We start from the raw sequence: 7,500 nt of genomic DNA on the forward strand, positions 1-7,500 counted from the left end.
TGTACACATGACCCATACGCACACATCAGTCCTGTGTCATCATATGTACACACCTCAATCATAGAAGACCATAAACACTTCCGTCCACAGTTTATGTACGTACATATATACCCAATACATATATGTATACGTGGGAAATATATGTAAATGTGGCCTGGCATATTGACTCTTTGACCACAAGCGTGTTTCATAGAGTGAACGTTTCTCACTCACACACACATGTATGTATAGGTGATGTGTGTGTGTGTGTGTGTGTGTGTGTGTGTGTGTACGCCGGTGCACACAGCACGTATACATAGACCTATAGCCATACCAGGCGTGTGTATACATATCCACGTTACAGTATTGGTAATACTGGATTACACACACACACTTACACACACACACACTTACACACACACATACACACATGCATACATACACATACATCGCACGACACCACGGCAACCATACACCACCCATGTCAGCGTTTACCTGGACACTGTAAACCACGTCAGCCACCTACCATCCACAGCAACTACGTCAACCACCTACCGTCCACAGCAACCACGTCAACCACCTACCATCCACAACAACCACGTCAACCACCTACCATCCACAACAACCACGTCAACCACCTACCATCCACAACAACCGCGTCAACCACCTACCATCCACAGCAAACCACGTTAACCACCTACCGTCCACAGCAACCACGTTAACCACCTACCATCCACAACAACCACGTTAACCACCTACCATCCACAGCAACTACGTCAACCACCTACCGTCCACAGCAAACCACGTCAACCACCTACCGTCCACAGCAACCACGTTAACCACCTGCCATCCACAACAACCACGTCAACCACCTACCATCCACAACAACCACGTCAACCACCTACCATCCACAGCAAACCACGTTAACCACCTACCATCCACAACAACCACGTCAACCACCTACCATCCACAGCAAACCACGTCAACCACCTACCATCCACAGCAAACCACATCAACCACCTACCGTCCACAGCAACCACGTTAACCACCTACCATCCACAGCAACCACGTCAACCACCTACCATCCACAGCAACCACGTCAACCACCTACCATCCACAGCAACCACGTCAACCACCTACCATCCACAACAACCACGTCAACCACCTACCATCCACAGCACCCACGTCAACCACCTACCATCCACAGCACCCACGTCAACCACCTACCATCCACAGCACCCACGTCAACCACCTACCATCCACAGCACCCACGTCAACCACCTACCATCCACAGCAACCACGTCTGGTCACCGGTGGCTGACCACGTTACCATATAATTACCCATTCCATTACCCATCGTATCCCCTTCCATTTTGTCTTTCCCATTCCCCACCCCATTACCCCTTCCTCTTTCTGTCTCTTTCCTATATCTCTTTCCATCTCTTTTTCTCTCTTTCTCTTTCTCTCCTTTCGTCTTTCCTTCATCTTCCCCCCCACCCACCCACCTCTTCCATCTCCTTTTCCTTCTTCTTCTTGTTCCTCCCTCCTCTCCGTGTCCCCTCCCGTCCTCTCCTCGTCCCCTCCCCCTTCTCTCCTCGTCCCCTCCCCCTTCTCTCCTCGTCCTCTCCTCATCCCATCCCCCTTCTCTCCTCGTCCCCTCCCCCTCCTCTCCTCGTCCCCTCCTCGTCCCCTCCCCCTCCTCTCCTCGTCCCCTCCTCCTCCCCTCCCCCTCCTCCTCGTCCCCTCCTCCTCCCCTCCCCTCCCCTCCCCTTCCTCTCCTCGTCCTCTCCCCCTCGTCCCCTGCCCCTCCTCTCCTCGTCCTCTCCCCCTCCTCTCCTCGTCTTCTCCCCCTACCTCTCCTCGCCCCCTCCCCCGACCTCTCCTCGCCCCCTCCCCCCCCGTCCTCTCCTCGTCCCCTCTCCCCCTTCGTCCCCTCCTCTCCTCCCGTCGTCCCCTGGAAGCGTGACTGGTGAGATGGTCTTATCCGGACAGGAAGTCCACCTGACCAACCCAGTTATAACCACCACCACACAGGCCACCCCGGAGGGGGGGGGGGAGGGGGTGGGGGGAGGGGTGGGGGGAAGAAAGGAGGCCTTCTGGGGAAGAAGGAGGGAGGAGGAGGTGGAGGAGGAGGAGGAGCAGGAGGTGGGAGGAGGAGGAGGCCTCCTCTGCTTTTGGGGAGAGAGAGAGAGAGAGAGAGAAAGAAAGAGAGAGAGAGAGAGAGAGAGAGAGAGAATTGGGGTGATGGTCTCCTCCTCCCTCCCTCCCCCTATTTCACACACCCCCCCTTCCTCTTCCCTTAGGATACGGTTGTGGGGGGGTGATGATGGGGTGTGTGTGAAAGAGGTTAAGGGATGGGGAGAGACGGAGGAAGAGTTAATCTCCCCACCAGAGTCAAGGTGGGGGAGATGGGGATGGGGAGAGACGGAGGAAGAGTTAATCTCCCCACCAGAGTCAAGGTGGGGGAGATGGGGATGGGGAGAGACGGGGGAAGAGTTTATCTCCCCACCAGAGTCAAGGTGGGGGAGATGGGGATGGGGAGAGACGGAGGAAGAGTTAATCTCCCCACCAGAGTCAAGGTGGGGGAGATGGGGATGGGGAGAGACGGGGGAAGAGTTTATCTCCCCACCAGAGTCAAGGTGGGGGAGATGGGGATGGGGAGAGACGGAGGAAGAGTTTATCTCCCCACCAGAGTCAAGGTGGGGGAGATGGGGATGGGGAGAGATGGAGGAAGAGTTTATCTCCCCACCAGAGTCAAGGTGGGGGAGATGGGGATGGGGAGAGACGGAGGAAGAGTTAATCTCCCCACCAGAGTCAAGGTGGGGGAGATGGGGATGGGGAGAGACGGAGGAAGAGTTTATCTCCCCACCAGAGTCAAGGTGGGGGAGATGGGGATGGGAGAGACGGAGGAAGAGTTTATCTCCCCACCAGAGTCAAGGTGGGGGAGATGGGGATGGGGAGAGATGGAGGAAGAGTTTATCTCCCCACCAGAGTCAAGGTGGGGGAGATGGGGATGGGGAGAGACGGAGGAAGAGTTAATCTCCCCACCAGAGTCAAGGTGGGGGAGATGGGGATGGGGAGAGACGGAGGAAGAGTTAATCTCCCCACCAGAGTCAAGGTGGGGGAGATGGGGATGGGGAGAGACGGGGGAAGAGTTTATCTCCCCACCAGAGTCAAGGTGGGGGAGATGGGGATGGGGAGAGACGGAGGAAGAGTTTATCTCCCCACCAGAGTCAAGGTGGGGGAGATGGGGATGGGGAGAGATGGAGGAAGAGTTTATCTCCCCACCAGAGTCAAGGTGGGGGAGATGGGGATGGGGAGAGACGGAGGAAGAGTTAATCTCCCCACCAGAGTCAAGGTGGGGGAGATGGGGATGGGGAGAGACGGAGGAAGAGTTAATCTCCCCACCAGAGTCAAGGTGGGGGAGATGGGGATGGGGAGAGACGGAGGAAGAGTTTATCTCCCCACCAGAGTCAAGGTGGGGGAGATGGGGATGGGGAGAGATGGAGGAAGAGTTTATCTCCCCACCAGAGTCAAGGTGGGGGAGATGGGGATGGGGAGAGACGGAGGAAGAGTTAATCTCCCCACCAGAGTCAAGGTGGGGAGGGGAGAGAGGCGCTGGTCGTCTTGCTCTACTGTGGCCAGCCAGGGTGCTTAAAACCCCCCCTCCCCCCACCCCCTCAACTCCCCTCCCCTGGAAATTACGTCTTCCAGAAATATAATTATTTTCCAATTATATAATTATATATGATTATATAATTATATGATTATACTTATATGATTATTTTCCAAATAATTATATAATTATATATGATTATATAATTATATGATTATGTAATTGTTATGTTATTATATTTGTATAATTATTTTCCAAATTACATTGTAATTGTACTTATATAATTGTTTTCTAAATAATTATATAATTATATCACATAAATATATAATCATATATTAAATGTATATGATTATTTTTCCAAATAATTACATTATATAATTATTTATAGTTATTTTCCAAATTATGTAATTGTATATTATGTGATTATATTTATATGATTATTTTTCCAAATAATTACATCGTATGATTATATTTATAATTATTTTCTAAATGATTATGTAATCATATAATTGTATTTATATGATTATTTTCCAAAGTTTTCCCGCTTATGTATCTTCCAGGCTTTGACCAGCAATTTATAACTTGTGTCTAAGATACTTTTCATTCCTATGGGCCTCCGTGGTGTAGTGGTATGCTTATGGTCGTGAATCACGCCCAAGTAGGCCGGGGTTCGAATCCTTGGTGGAGAAGTCAGCTCACAGTCAACCCAGCTGTTCATCATCTCCTTCGGGATTCGTCCATAAATGGCTATTTGGCTTATTCTGGTATATATATATATATTATATATATATATATATATATATATATATATATATATATATATATATATATATATGTATATATATATATATATATATATATATATATATATATATATATATATATATATATATATATATGTATATATATATATATATATATATATATATATATATATATATATATATATATATATATATATATATATTCAAGTATATATATATCTGTATAGTTATTTTGTCCTTTTAAATGATTTCCGTAAAACATAATGTTTGAAAATTTTCATATCACCTCAAATGTCTAATGTTAGCTCAGATATTCGAGAGAGTATTTTGATATTTGTCGTGAATACCAAGTGACGAGCTTCGTTTGATATTCTGTATATTGATACAGATCTTCGGAGATCATGTGGATCTAAGGCATAACACGTAATCTCACATAACACGTGGATTGGAATATGTAAATCAAGAAAGCTTTTGACGCGGCTCAAGATAAACAAGGATCTAGTATTATGTGAAAGTGTGGTGGTATATATATATATATATATATATATATATATATATATATATATATATATATATATATATATATAAAGATGAATCTAATATTATGGGAAAGTGTGATATTATATGTATATATATGAGGATAAACATGAATCTAGTATTATCTGAGACTTTTATATATATATATATATATATATATATATATATATATATATATATATATATATATATATATATATATAAACAGTTTGTCTTTTTTTTCTTGCCTTTTTATTAGTCTATCTATGCATATATCGATCAACGTACTTATCTCTCTATCTGTCTGTGAACACACACACACACACACACACACACACACACACACAGATGACGTCTCATCTCACAGCAGATCTTGTTAACCTAACTGGGAGATGCTGGGGCAGGTAATGTCCCTTCCGCACGATTAACTCCTTAAGAATATCCCAGGGAGACCCAAATGTGTCGTCGCTCCCTCCCTCCCTCCTACACCCCAAACCTTCTTTCTTTCTTTCATTCTTTCTTTCTCCCAGTCCCCCTCCCTCCCAATCCCTCTCCCTCCCTGACCTTCCCAGATACGTTCATGTGGGGTATGGATGGTTGGGGAGTTTGGGGAGGAAAAGAGGGTTAGCCAGGTGGGTGTTTTTTTTTGGGGGGGGGAGATGAGGAGTGGGGAGGTAAGGTTATAGAAGTGTGTGTGTGTGTGTGTGTGTGTGTGTGTGTGTGTGTGTGTGTGAGAAGCGGGCAACACTGCAATATGTATTAGAGTCGTGGGCTCAGTGGAAAGGTCTGGAGATGTGTTGAATTGATGTAGTTTATAATGTTGTAGTGATGATGTTTGTAGTGTTGTAGTGATGATGGATATGGTGTTGTAGTGATGATGTTTGTAGTGTTGTAGTGATGTTTGTAGTGTTGTATTGATGATGTATATAGTGTTGTAGTGATGATGTTTGTAGTGTTGTATTGATGATGTATATAGTGTTGTAGTGATGATGTTTACAGTGTTGTATTGATGTTTATAGTGTAGTAGTGATGATGTTTGTAGTGTTGTAGTGATGATGTATATAGTGCTGTAGTGATGATGTATATAGTGTTGTAGTTAGTATTGTAGTGATGATGTGTGATTGTCTGTTGCGTAGATGGGAATGTGTGACTCTTATGTATCTAGAGAGTGTGGTTTCATTTCGATGCATATCAGGTAAGATGATGTATTAAAGGTTATTACGTTGTATGTATATGCTATTGTGATGTGTGTTGTGTTTGCTGTGGATGGGGAGGAATCTGGGAGTGTAGGACTGAAGAAGTGTGAGTGGTTCTAAGTCCCTTTTTATTTCTGTCTGGGGTTCGGTAGATAGTTACTGAGTGAGGTTAGGGGGGTGGGGAAGTTGCTAGTTAGTCGGTGAATGTTCACTGTGCTCTGGTCTGTGCCCTATGGAGGTAGGTTGGTCTGTAGGTGAGGCGTAGTTTAGAATGGAGCGGGTGATTTTGTCTGTCGAGAATACAAAGAGATTCTTATGATCTTACGAATGTGACAATCGCATCACAACACCATTAATGGGGGGATGGTACAGCTTCGAGGCTGCGCTCCCACGTGATAGCAAGGTAAGGTAGGTCCTTGGCGATGAGAGAAAGCCTCGTTGACAATGACTTCTCATACCTGGTGTTGATTACTTAATTACATACCTGGTGTTAATTGCCTACGTCACCAGAGACCCTTGTACAGCCGCTCCCGCAACCCTGACGCTGCGCTACAGTTAGATGCAGGGAAAATGAAATACGGCAAGTTCCCTAGTGCACTTTCGTGTAATCATCACATTATCAGGGGAGACACAAAGAAAGAGAGATATTACCCTTGTGTATATTTATTACATCTTTACGTATGTATGTCTGTATGTAAACACACACACACACACACACACACACACACACACACACACACACACAGGTGCTTGTGTTGGGGTTAGGTGGGTGGGTGGTGGGTTGGGTGGATGGGTGGGTGGGTGGGTGGTGGGTTGGGTGGGTGGGTGGGTGTAGGGGTGTGTATAGCCCAAGCCTGGGGATGACACGGGCCACACACAACACGGGCCACTTTACCCACACTTGAGGGGGTTGTGACAGTAGACACTTACCGTTGGCCCACTGTTTTTCCCCTCCTCCTCCTCCCCCCCCCCCCCTGGTCACAAGTGCCAAGGGAGGGAGGGAGGGGAAAAGGGGAGAGGGGGAGGATCACAAGTGCCAAGGGATGGGGGTGAGGGGATGTAGGGAGGGGTAGGAATGAGGAAAGGGGGAGGGGTAAAAAAAAAAAAAAGATAAAACCAGTTAGTTTGTATTTTTCACTCTCTCTCTCTCTCTCTCTCTCTCTCTCTCTCTCTCTCTCTCTCTCTCTCTCTCTCTCTCTCTCTCTCTCTCTTTTTTGCATCCTCTTCAAACCGTGCGTCCTCCAAGTCTAGTGATGGGTTGAGAGGGACACAGGTTAGAGAGGGAGGTAAAAGGGGAGGGGGTTGATGGGGTTGGAGGGGGTGTGTGTGTGTCTCTATAGGTGTGTGTGTGTCTGTGTGTGTGTCTGTGTGTGTCTGTGTGTGTGTGTGTGTGTGTGTGTCTGTGTGTGTGTGTGTGTCTGTGTCTGTG

Source organism: Panulirus ornatus, chromosome 7 (assembly GCF_036320965.1).
Source record: "Panulirus ornatus isolate Po-2019 chromosome 7, ASM3632096v1, whole genome shotgun sequence".
Classification (NCBI taxonomy): domain Eukaryota; kingdom Metazoa; phylum Arthropoda; class Malacostraca; order Decapoda; family Palinuridae; genus Panulirus; species Panulirus ornatus.